The following is a 10,561-nucleotide window of genomic DNA, read 5'->3' on the forward strand; positions in this document are numbered from 1 at the left end:
ATAGGTTGTGCATTTTATAAATATTTTAACCAGTTGTCACAAAACTATAGCACAGCAGAAAACTTAAAACAGCAGTATTATATATAATGAGTAAATGTTTTCATAGAAATCTCCTAGACACGATTTCTTATCCAAAAAACTGAGGAAAAACAAGAGTAAAAAAAATATCAATGTTGATAGGGAACTATCTGTTAAACAGTACATTTGAATTCTCAGTATGGCAGAAACTAAGATCGTGGCATCTGGCCCCACAGTTCATGACAAATCTAAGGGGAAAAGACAGAAGCAGTGACAGGGTTCTTCTTTTGTGGTTCTAAATTTATGCAAATCATGAAAACAGCCTCACATTTAGAAGACAATTTCTTCTCAGTAGAAAAGCTATGACAGATCAGCAAATTGTGTTAAAAAGCAAAGACATGATTTGGCCAATAGAGGCCCGTAGTGTCTCATCTATGGTCTTTCCAGTAGAGGTGTACTGATGTCAGAACAACAAAATATTGAAGCTTTTGATCTGCTCTACTGGGAAGGGTTTGTGAAATTCTCTTGGATGGCAGAGAGATCAAATGTGTCGATCCTAAAGTAAATTAACCCTGATGATTTAATGGAAGGACTGATGTTGAAGATGAAACTAATGCTTTGACCACATGAAGAGCTGGCTTATTAGAAAAAATACCGATCCTTAGGAAATGATGGCAGAAGAAAGAGCAGTGGATAAGAGAGGATGAAAATTTTGGATAGCACCACTGATTCAAAGGAATCGATCTCAGGAAGACTCTGGGAGAAGATGAGATACAGAGTCTTGGTGTGCTGTAGTCCAAGAGGACATGAAGAGTCAAACATAGTTTAGTGACTGAACAACAACAGTGTTTCAGTTCATAAAATAGCCCTTCCAAGGGTGTCATTTGGGTCTCAAAATGTCAGAGGAATAGGAGTCAGAAACCAATTCTTTCCACATAAATATATCTAAGGATCATTGGCACATGGAACAACTTCCATAAAACAACTTGTATACTCTGTTGCCTGTCTCTTCAACTCAGTTCAGTTCAGTTCATTTCAGTTGCTCAGTTGTGTCCGACTCTTTGCGACCGCATGAACCACAGCATGCCAGGCCTCCTTGTCCATCAACAACTCCCAGAGTTTACCCAAACTCATGTCTATTGAGTCAGTGATGCCATCCAGCCATTTTGTCCTCTGTCGTCCCCTTCTCCTCCTGCCCACAATCCTTCCCAGCATTAGGGTCTTTTCCAATAAGTCAGTTCTTCGCAAGTGGCGGCCAAAGTATTGGAGTTTCAGCTTCAGCATCAGTCCTTCCAACGAACACCCAAGGGCTGATCCCCTTTAGGATGGACTGGTTTGTTCTCCTTGCAGTCCAAGGGACTTTCAAGAGTCTTCTCCAAGAACATAGTTTAAAAACATCAAGTCTCTGGTGCTCAGCTTACTTCACAGTCCAGCTCTCACATCCATACATGACTACTGGAAAAATCATGGCATTGACTGGATGGACTTTGCTGGCAAAGTAATTTCCCTGATTTTTATTTTATTTTATTTTTTTAAAATTAGTTTATTTTTCTATTTTTTAACTTTTCGATATTGTATTTGTTTTGCCATACATTGACATGTATTCACCGTGGATGTGCATGTGTTCCCCTTCCAGAATCCCCTTCGCTCCTCCCTCACCATCCCATCCCTCCGCATCATCCTGGTGCACCAGCCCCTTGTACTCTGTAATACGCTATCTAGGTTGGTCATAACTTTCCTTCCAAGGAGTAAGTGTCTTTTCATTTCATGGCTCCAACCACAATCTGCAGTAATTTTGGAGCCCCAAAATACAATGTCTGACACTGTTTCCCCATCTATTTGCCATGAACTGATAGAACCAGTTGCCATGATCTTAGTTTTTTCTGAATGTTGAGCTTTAAGCCAACTTTTTCACTCTTCTCTCTCACTTTCATCTGGAGGCACTTTAGGTCTTCACTTTCTGCCATAATGGTGGTGTCATCTGCGTATCTGTTGTTATTGATAATTCTCCTGGTAGTCTTGTTTCCAGCTTGTGCTTCGTGAGAGTCCAGCGTTTCTCATGATGTACTCTGCATGTAAGTTTTATAAGCAGGGCCAATATACAGCCTTGAATTATTCCTTTCCCTATTTGGAACCAGTCTGTTGTTCCATGTCCAGTTCTAACTGCTGCTTCCTGACCTGCATACAGGTTTCTCAAGAGCCAGGTCAGGTGGTCTGGTATGCCCATCTCTTTTAGAAATTTCCACAGTTTACTATGACCCATACAGTCAAAGGCTTTGGCATAGTCAATAAAGTAGAAATAGATGGGGTTTTTGTTTGTTTGTTTGTTTGTTTCTGGAACTCTCTTGCTTTTTTTGATGATCCACCAGATGTTGGTAATTTGATCTCTGGTTCCTTTGGCTTTTCTAAAACCAGCTTGAACATCTAGAAGTTTATGGTTCATGTATTGCTGAAGCCTGGCTTGGAGAGTTTTGAGCATTACTTTACTAGCATGTGAGATGAGTGCAATTGTGCGGTAGATTGTGCAGTCTTTGGCACTGCCTTTCCTTGGGGTTGGGATAAAACTGACATTTTCCACTCCTGTGGCTGCTGCTGAGTTTTCCGAATTTGCAGGCATATTGAGTGCAGCACTTTCACAGTATCATCTTTCAGGATTTGAAATAGCCCAACTGGAATTTCACCACCTAGATATCCATAAAGGCAAACCAGTCTCCAAGAGGTGGAAGGACAAAGTATAAGAAACATAAACAGAGATAAATTACTCTGGGGATGGATTCTCGTTTTGTAGAAGGAGTCGTAAAGGAGGAGAAGCTTGCACACAATAGGAAACCCTCTCACATCCGTGTCAATGGGGAGCTTGTGATCACAGAGGGCAGCCTAACTGGGGAGAACAAAACAAAAACAAAAACACAGACTATACCCTTAAATGCAATTATCCACAAAGAAATGACTCAGAAACTCCTGTACACGATCATTTAATGGGTCTTAAAAGGTAGGCCCAGACTGTATCATCTGCCTCACGGTAAAGGCCAGCCTTTAATGTCCTGAGGACAATTTGACAGAGCAAAGGTGGCAGAGCAACCTAAACTGTGGGGAAACTAAAGATAAAATTTATGCAAAAACAACAAAAACAACAACAACTTTCTTCCAAATAGGCTATAAGGCCACATAGTGAATGCTGTCATGCTCACAAAACAAACATTTGCACACTGGAAAATACAAAAGGAGACCACGTCAGCCACCTTTTATGACCTTTTCACCAGGGAGGCAGAGTGCAATGTGTGTGACAGCAAGAGGCAGAAGCCAAGGGGCTGCTCATATCTCAGCCACAGAGACGACATCTCCCACCAAGCTCTGAACAGGCTGCCAATTGTTCACCGTGTCTTCCTGGGTTCATGGACAGTTCACATTGGCCAGCAGCCTCACAGCCTGAGACCAGCTCCGTTCTGGAGACAAGTGGCACACCTGCAACCGTGCCTTTTTGGCACAGCCAGCAAAGAGAGTGCCTGGGGCCATACAGGTGAGTAAGATGTATAGCCCATCTGAGACAGTGCCTTGCTCCCCACCCACTCACTTGTTCCTCATGGACCTTGTCAGGGGACAAAGCACATAGACAAACAAAATCAGTTGCCTTGCAGAAAACCTGAGAAACTGAGTTGCTTAGACCTGGGAAATGTATGAAATGCAGGGCTCATTTGGTTCAGTGGCCCTGTGGAACAGCCAGGTACCTGAGCAGAGTGGATCAAGAAACTACATGACACCTTTGGAAATGGCAAGCCCACTGTGGTCCATCCATTCAAAAATCCACAGATATCTCAGTGATAATTGTTTTCAATGTTCCCATTCTCACCACCAAACCACTGAGCATGTGAGCTTGAATGAGGGGTCGCTGCTCCCTCACCTCAGGGTGGAAAATCAACACAGAATTGACTTGCAAACAAAGGAAGTGAAATGAAGCAAAGAAGGGTAAAATATCCCAGAAGTGACATGTGCAACAGATTAAAACTCAGCAGCTAATATGGAGATTGTTCAGTTGAGGGTCAATCGTAGCCAATCATGACAAGCAGAATCTGGAACAAGTGACTATCTGACACTGAACTGCACCACATAACAAACAACTCAAAGGAAATACCTAGACCTCTCTTTAAATTATGCTTATTATCATTTTTCAAATTTGTGTTCATTATTATTTCCTTAACTTTCATTTCTATATTTTGTCCACGTACTGCAAAGAGCTGACTCATTTGAAAAGACCCTCATGCTGGGAAAGATTGAAGGTGAGAGGAGAAGGGGACGAAAGAGGAAGAGATGGTTGGATGGCATCACCGGCTCAATGGACATGAATTTGAGTACTCTCCAGGAATTGGTGAGACACAGGAAGGCCTAGCATACTGCAGTCCGTGGGGTCACAAATGACTGGATAACTGAAGTGAACTGAAATGAATGATTGCCTTTCTAATAATAATAATACTAATAATACTAAGCAAAGCTATTTATTAACATATTTCATATATATATATATATATATCTCATATATAGTAAGGTAGAAAACAACTGTGATCTGGGAGTCTACCCTCTTTCTAGGTTCTTAATTTGTTTTTAAAATTTGCTATGAATGATATAACCTTAGGAATCTAACCTTTAGGATCTGTTTTAATTTATGTTTTTTAATCCTGAGTTGACTGCTGTATCCCACTTTGATTCTCCATTTTCTGCTCCCAGACACCTCTATATCTCTGCTCTATGTATTTCTGTGAATCCCATTTGCTATTTCTGGCTATGGAGAGTTGCTTCATCATTAACCTTGATTTTTATTTTCAGTTTTGTATGCACACAGAACTCCTGATGATACTGTAATCAACTCAGTTGCTCAGTCATGCCCAACTCTTTGCCCACAAATCCTTCCAAGTATCAGGGTCTTTTCAAATGATTCGGCTCTTTGCGTCAGGTGGCCGAAGTCTTGGAGTTTCAGCTTAAACATCAGTCCTTCCAATGAACACTCAGGACTGATTGCCTTTAGGATGGACTGGCTGGATCTCTTTGCAATCCAAGGGACTCTCAAGAGTCTTCTCCAACAACACAGTTCAAAAGCATCAATTCTTTGATAAAGATGGGGAGCCCAGCTCCTCATTTACCCAGAGACTTCATTCTTCATCAACCTAGTCTCAAGCTCACGTTAGAAAGAAAGGGAAAATAGGAATGTCCTTGGTATCTGCAGGTACAGACGTTAAGACTCCATATTCCAAATGCGGGGAGCTCAGGTTTGATCTCTAGTCAGGGAACTAGATTCCACATGCCACAACTAAGGGTTCACATGCCACCAAGGAAGGTCAAAGATCCCGTGCCTCACAAATAAGACCCTGCCTAGCCAAATAAATATTTAGAGAATGGGAAAATAGAAGACAGACATATACTCCAGGTGGTGTGCTGTACCTCCTTTTGGCTCCTTGCATCTATCTGAGGAATGGGGACTAATTCGTCTTGGACATGAACATGTGTCTTATTGCTCAGGTAGGGTGCCAACTCCTCCTCACACTGACTGTGGGAAAATGCCTCTACTTAATGACTCAGATCCAAAGTTCCTGCCTGTCCCTACCACCAACCCAACCCCCATGTCTGCTGTGGGTCTTTGTTTGACCAAGCTGGCCCAGATTCCCAAGGATCCATGAGCTTGCATTTCTTGAATTCCTTCCCCTCTTCCTCTGCTGCTGCCTCTAGTGACCCCCAAAACGTAGCAAAGGGACAAAACGGTGGAAGCAGCAAAGGCCCAGAAAACAGTGAGAGACTATGCAGACAGGAAACATTGTCTTTCACCCTGACATCACCTCCGATAGACCCGAATGCACTTAGGCTCTGATAAGGGGTGCCAAGTTCCTCTGACTGTTCCCTGAAAGCAGGTCAGAAAGGATGTAGGCTCCCTCAAGAATCCCTCAGGAACAAAGATGAGCCACCTCTGAGCTAGTTCCACTGGCTGTGAGCTCACTACTGACTTCTCCCATCTCTTTGCTACCCCTACCCGGAACGTCAGCTCCATCCACCAACCTGGTAGAAAGACCAAGGTACAGACTGAATGCTGGAATGCAGGGCTCCTCCAAAGCCTTCATTCTCCCTCTTAACATGACCCTTGCATGCTGCCCTGCACCCAAGAAGTGGGGGGGGGGTGCTCCTAATACCACACACCAGAGACTTACCATTTTAAGTGGCCACAGGTAGTCACCCCAAATCCCCACCCAACCCACTCATAGGAGACTGGAGCCACAAATCGCTCCAACTTCATTTATTACCATAATGAGGCAAGATTAGGAAGGGCCCTGTCCCAAGGAAACACTTGGGGTTGGCCACCAGCGAGAATCCAAAAGTGAGCTTTCAAAGCAAACTGGGACAGCAATCTTGTCATTAAAGAAATAGCTCTAAAAATTCTGACCCAAGTGTGCACGTGTGCATTCATGTGTTTGTCTGGTGTGTGTGTACCTGATGATCTGGGGCCCTTCAGAGACACTCTCAGGACCAGGGCTGAAGATGCTTGCAAGGAGAATGGCTGAATGTGCAGCTACTTTAGAGGGGGGAAAATGTGCATTCAATTTTACTGGAAAGGCCTCTTACAAACTGAACAGACAGCATGAAAGAGGGATAAAAGTGCACCCCCCCCCAAAAAAAAGGAGGAGGAGGACTGATGAACATAGAAAAGAGGAAGTTCCAACTAAACAGCAGTATGATTAGGACTTCAACAGTTGAACTGAGAACATGAGAGTAAAAGGGGAAAGACAGGAGGCCCATTTCATCATTTCTGCTCTCAGAAATGAGGAACCCCTGCATTCCAGAGGGAAAACACAGGCAGCCTTTTCATGCATAAAGTTGGAAAAGAAGTATCTCACAAAAATTCTTCCCATGAAGCAGAGTAGCTGGGGATGGTGGTGTTGCCCATGTTACAGGAGGTCATCTTGTTCTCTATAACATTCCTATGTGGTTAACAGATTCCACACAGCTCTTACCAAAAAACACAACTAATCATATCAGTCAGGGGTCACCCAATATTTTCCATAACAAGCCACAGAGTAAATGAATCTCTGCAGGAGTACAGGCTCTACTCCAAAAGTGCCATAAAATATTGTGTTACATGCAGGTGGCTGCGTTCCAATAAAACTTCATTTACAGAAACCAGTTGGGGGCCAGATTCTGTTCACAGGCTGGAAACTGTGCCAGCTGCTGACTGCTAAACTTGGCTTAACACTGGCATTGCTCCAGTCCAGAGTTTAGAAAAATAAGCCTGACTACTTGTCCCCAGCCCCAAACACTGAATTCAGCGGCATGAGGGAAGGCCCGAGCACTGGCCATATAAAGGTTCCTTAGGTGTTTACAATTGGCAGGTAAGGCCTTAAGCCCCTGTTTTGGACCAATGCTGTCCATGAGTACAGAAAATGCTGCATGATTTGCCTTAATCCTTGTGTACCTTGTATGAATCTTTGGGGTTCATACAAACAGATCTACACATCACCAAAATACTCAGGGTTGAGCATGCGTGTGTACCTGTGTGTGTCTGCACTGAATTTTGTTTGTTTATTTTTGCTTTTGTTTGTGTGTGTGTGCTCAGTCATGTCAGATTCTTTGCAACCACATGGACTGCAGTCCAACAGGCTTCTCTGTCCATGAGATTTCCCAGGCTGGAATTTTGGAATGGATAGCCATTTCCTTCTTCAGGGGATGCTCTTGACCCAGGCATCGAACCCACGTCTCCTGCACTGGAGGAGGATTCTTTCCCACAAAGCCACATGGGAAGCCTAAAGGGCATGTTGCCTCCCCGGGTGTATCTAGAGTAAGTGCAATCTCTTAATTTTAGCCTAAAAACTGAATATTCATAATCAAGAACAATGAAAAATAAAGCACTTCTTTTCACAAAACATGAGGTCAAGGAGCTATTGTAATGTGCATTCTAAGGAGAAACCACCCAAAGCCAGGGAGTGGACTGCTCTAGGCTCCCTGGGAGTGGACCTTTAGGAGTTAAGTCTCTCAAACTTTCAACTGTGTATGGACTCAACCATCTTCCACAGAGAGAAAAGATGAGCTTCTCTTTCTCATTTAGCTCCTAGTAGCTTATCAGGACACCTTCTACCTCTGCCCTTCTACATGGGGAATACTTGCAGAATTCACCCTGGCTGTCAACATTTGAACTTCTCAGCCGATAGGAAGACAGCTTAGGCTATAAATGCAAACCAGGGATTAAAAGAAAGAAAGAAAGAAAGGAAGGAAGGAAGGAAGGAAGAAAGAAAGAGAGGAAGGAAGGAAGGAAGGAAGGGGGGAAAAGGAGGAAAGGAAATGCAGATACTAATATGTGTGTTCTTGTGTTTCTCAGTGTGGACATTTGGGCCTAGTGGGGTCGGGGTAGAGGGCCTGGAGCGATTCCGACACTGCAAAATGTTTGACAGAATTGCTGACCTCCACGCACTAGATGGCAGTAGCACTCACATTCCAGTTGGGACAATAAAAAGGGGTCCAGAGGATTCCCTAGTGGTCCAGTGTTTATGATTTCATCTTCCAACTCAAGAAGCACAGGTTTGATCCCTGGGGAACTAAGATCCCATATGAGACACACAGTGCAGCCCTCCCCTGGACTTCCTGCTTCAAAAGTGTCTAGACATTGTAAGATTGGGACCAGATCACCCAGACTGAGGTTTAAAAGAGCTACCCAAGGAGACTAAATAGAGACAACAGGGACCGAGGATGGACAAAAAAAAAAGGAGCCAACACTGGTCACACTTTTTTTTTTTTTTTTTTTTTGGTGGGTGAGGAGGTTGATAAAGAGGAACAGTGATCATAAGTTGCAGGTATAGACTGGATTTTCACTAATCACCTTTCTGTACTTTGACTTGCATAAGGGGGGACAACCCACTCCAGTATTCTTACCTTAAGAGTTCCACTGCTGGGCATACACACCGAAGAAACCAGAATTGAAAGAGGCGCATATACCCCAATGTTCATCGCAGCACTGTTTACAATAGCTAGGACATGGAAGCAACCTAGATGTCCATCAGCAGACAAATGGATAAGGAAGCTGTGGTACGTATACACAAGGGAATATTACTCAGCCATTAAAAAGAATACATTTGAATCAGTTCTATTGAGATGGATGAACCTGGAGCCCATTATACAGAGTGGAGTAAGCCAGAAAGAAAAACACCAATACAGTATACTAATGCATATATATGGAATTTCAAAGATGGTAACGAAACCCTATATGCGAGACAGAATAAGAGACACCGATGCATAGAACAGTCTTATGGACTCTGAGGGAGAAGGTGAGGGTGGGACGTTCTGAGAGAACAGCACTGAAACATGTTTATTATCATATGTGAAACAGAACACCAACCCAGGTTCGATGCATGAGACAAAGGCTCAGGGTTTGGGCAATGGGATGACCCAGAGGGGTGGGATGGGGAGGGAGGTGGGAGGGGGGTTCAAGATGGGGAACACATGTGGACCCATGGCTGATTCATGTCAATGTATGGCAAAAACCACTACAATATTGTAAAGTAAGTACCCCAACTAAAATAAATAAATTTATTACAAAAAATAAAAAAGAATTCCATGGACAGAAGAGCCAGGCGGGCCATAATGGGATCGTACTTTGTTTGCTCCCATGTGCATTCATTATGTAAATAAAAACATTTCTTTATCTTCAACTATGCGATTCTGCAAAAATCAAAACACACTAACCAACGCCCAACTCATCCCTGTGGTGTCCTGAAAGAAGACAAGCCAGCTTAGATACATGATGGACTAAAATCCCACTACCTATGTCTCCAGCCATAAGAGGAACAGCCATCCAAACAAAATGCTTTAAGGGCACTTCCTTGGCAGTCAGTGGTTAAGACCATGCTTTCACTACAGGGGGCACAGGTTCCATCTCTGGTCAGGGAACTAAGATTTTGCATGCCATGAGTCATGCCCCACCTACAACAAAGTTTTACAACAAAAATATAAGCACTTCTTTTTAAGTTAAAAAAAGGTAAAAACTCCTTTATTCAGAAGACATAGGCAGACTGTAAAGAATGGTCTTTCAGGAGGCACCAGATAATGGCTCCTTCACAGGAATAGTATTTTTAGACAGGACATCCTGGCAGATGCTCTTATCAATCAGTAAATCAGAGATCTTCCTCATCTCATTCACTCTGTAAGAAGAAAAAAAAAAATCAAGACAACATCTGGAAATCCGGGGTACCCGGCCCTGCATCCATGCCCTCAAAGAAAGCCTGGCTTCCAAAGTCTTGCTTTCTGCAGAGAAAAGCAAGGAGGCTGGTGATATTGACAGTGGAAGAATAAAAAAGAGGAAAGTTTTCAGGTGGGAGGATCGCCCTTTTTCTTCAAAACTCAGGATTGGATAGAACTATTTCGATGGGTGGGAGCTGCTTTCTTGAAGAAAGCACTTTGTGCTTCATTCCACTCCCATAAAAATCCTCACCTAAGCCTTGATTCCTACCTCTGGGACAACGAACCCTACAACACTAAGTGGTGAGGACCCATGAAAGTGAAGAGATGCCCTGTCCTG

General features: G+C 43.3%; 1 non-coding gene across 1 annotated transcript; it reads right to left on the bottom strand.

Moving 5' to 3' along the window:
- Positions 1–9,693: 9,693 nt before the first annotated feature.
- Positions 9,694–9,840, bottom strand: LOC145537865 (small nucleolar RNA SNORA79). Its single transcript, XR_014076462.1, has one exon. It is a non-coding gene; the product is annotated as a small nucleolar RNA SNORA79 (small nucleolar RNA).
- Between the last annotated feature and the right edge of the window lie 721 nt (positions 9,841–10,561).

Source organism: Giraffa tippelskirchi, chromosome Y, assembly GCF_054371585.1.
Source record: "Giraffa tippelskirchi isolate mGirTip1 chromosome Y, T2T-mGirTip1v1.2.pri, whole genome shotgun sequence".
In the NCBI taxonomy this organism is placed as follows: Eukaryota; Metazoa; Chordata; class Mammalia; order Artiodactyla; family Giraffidae; genus Giraffa; species Giraffa tippelskirchi.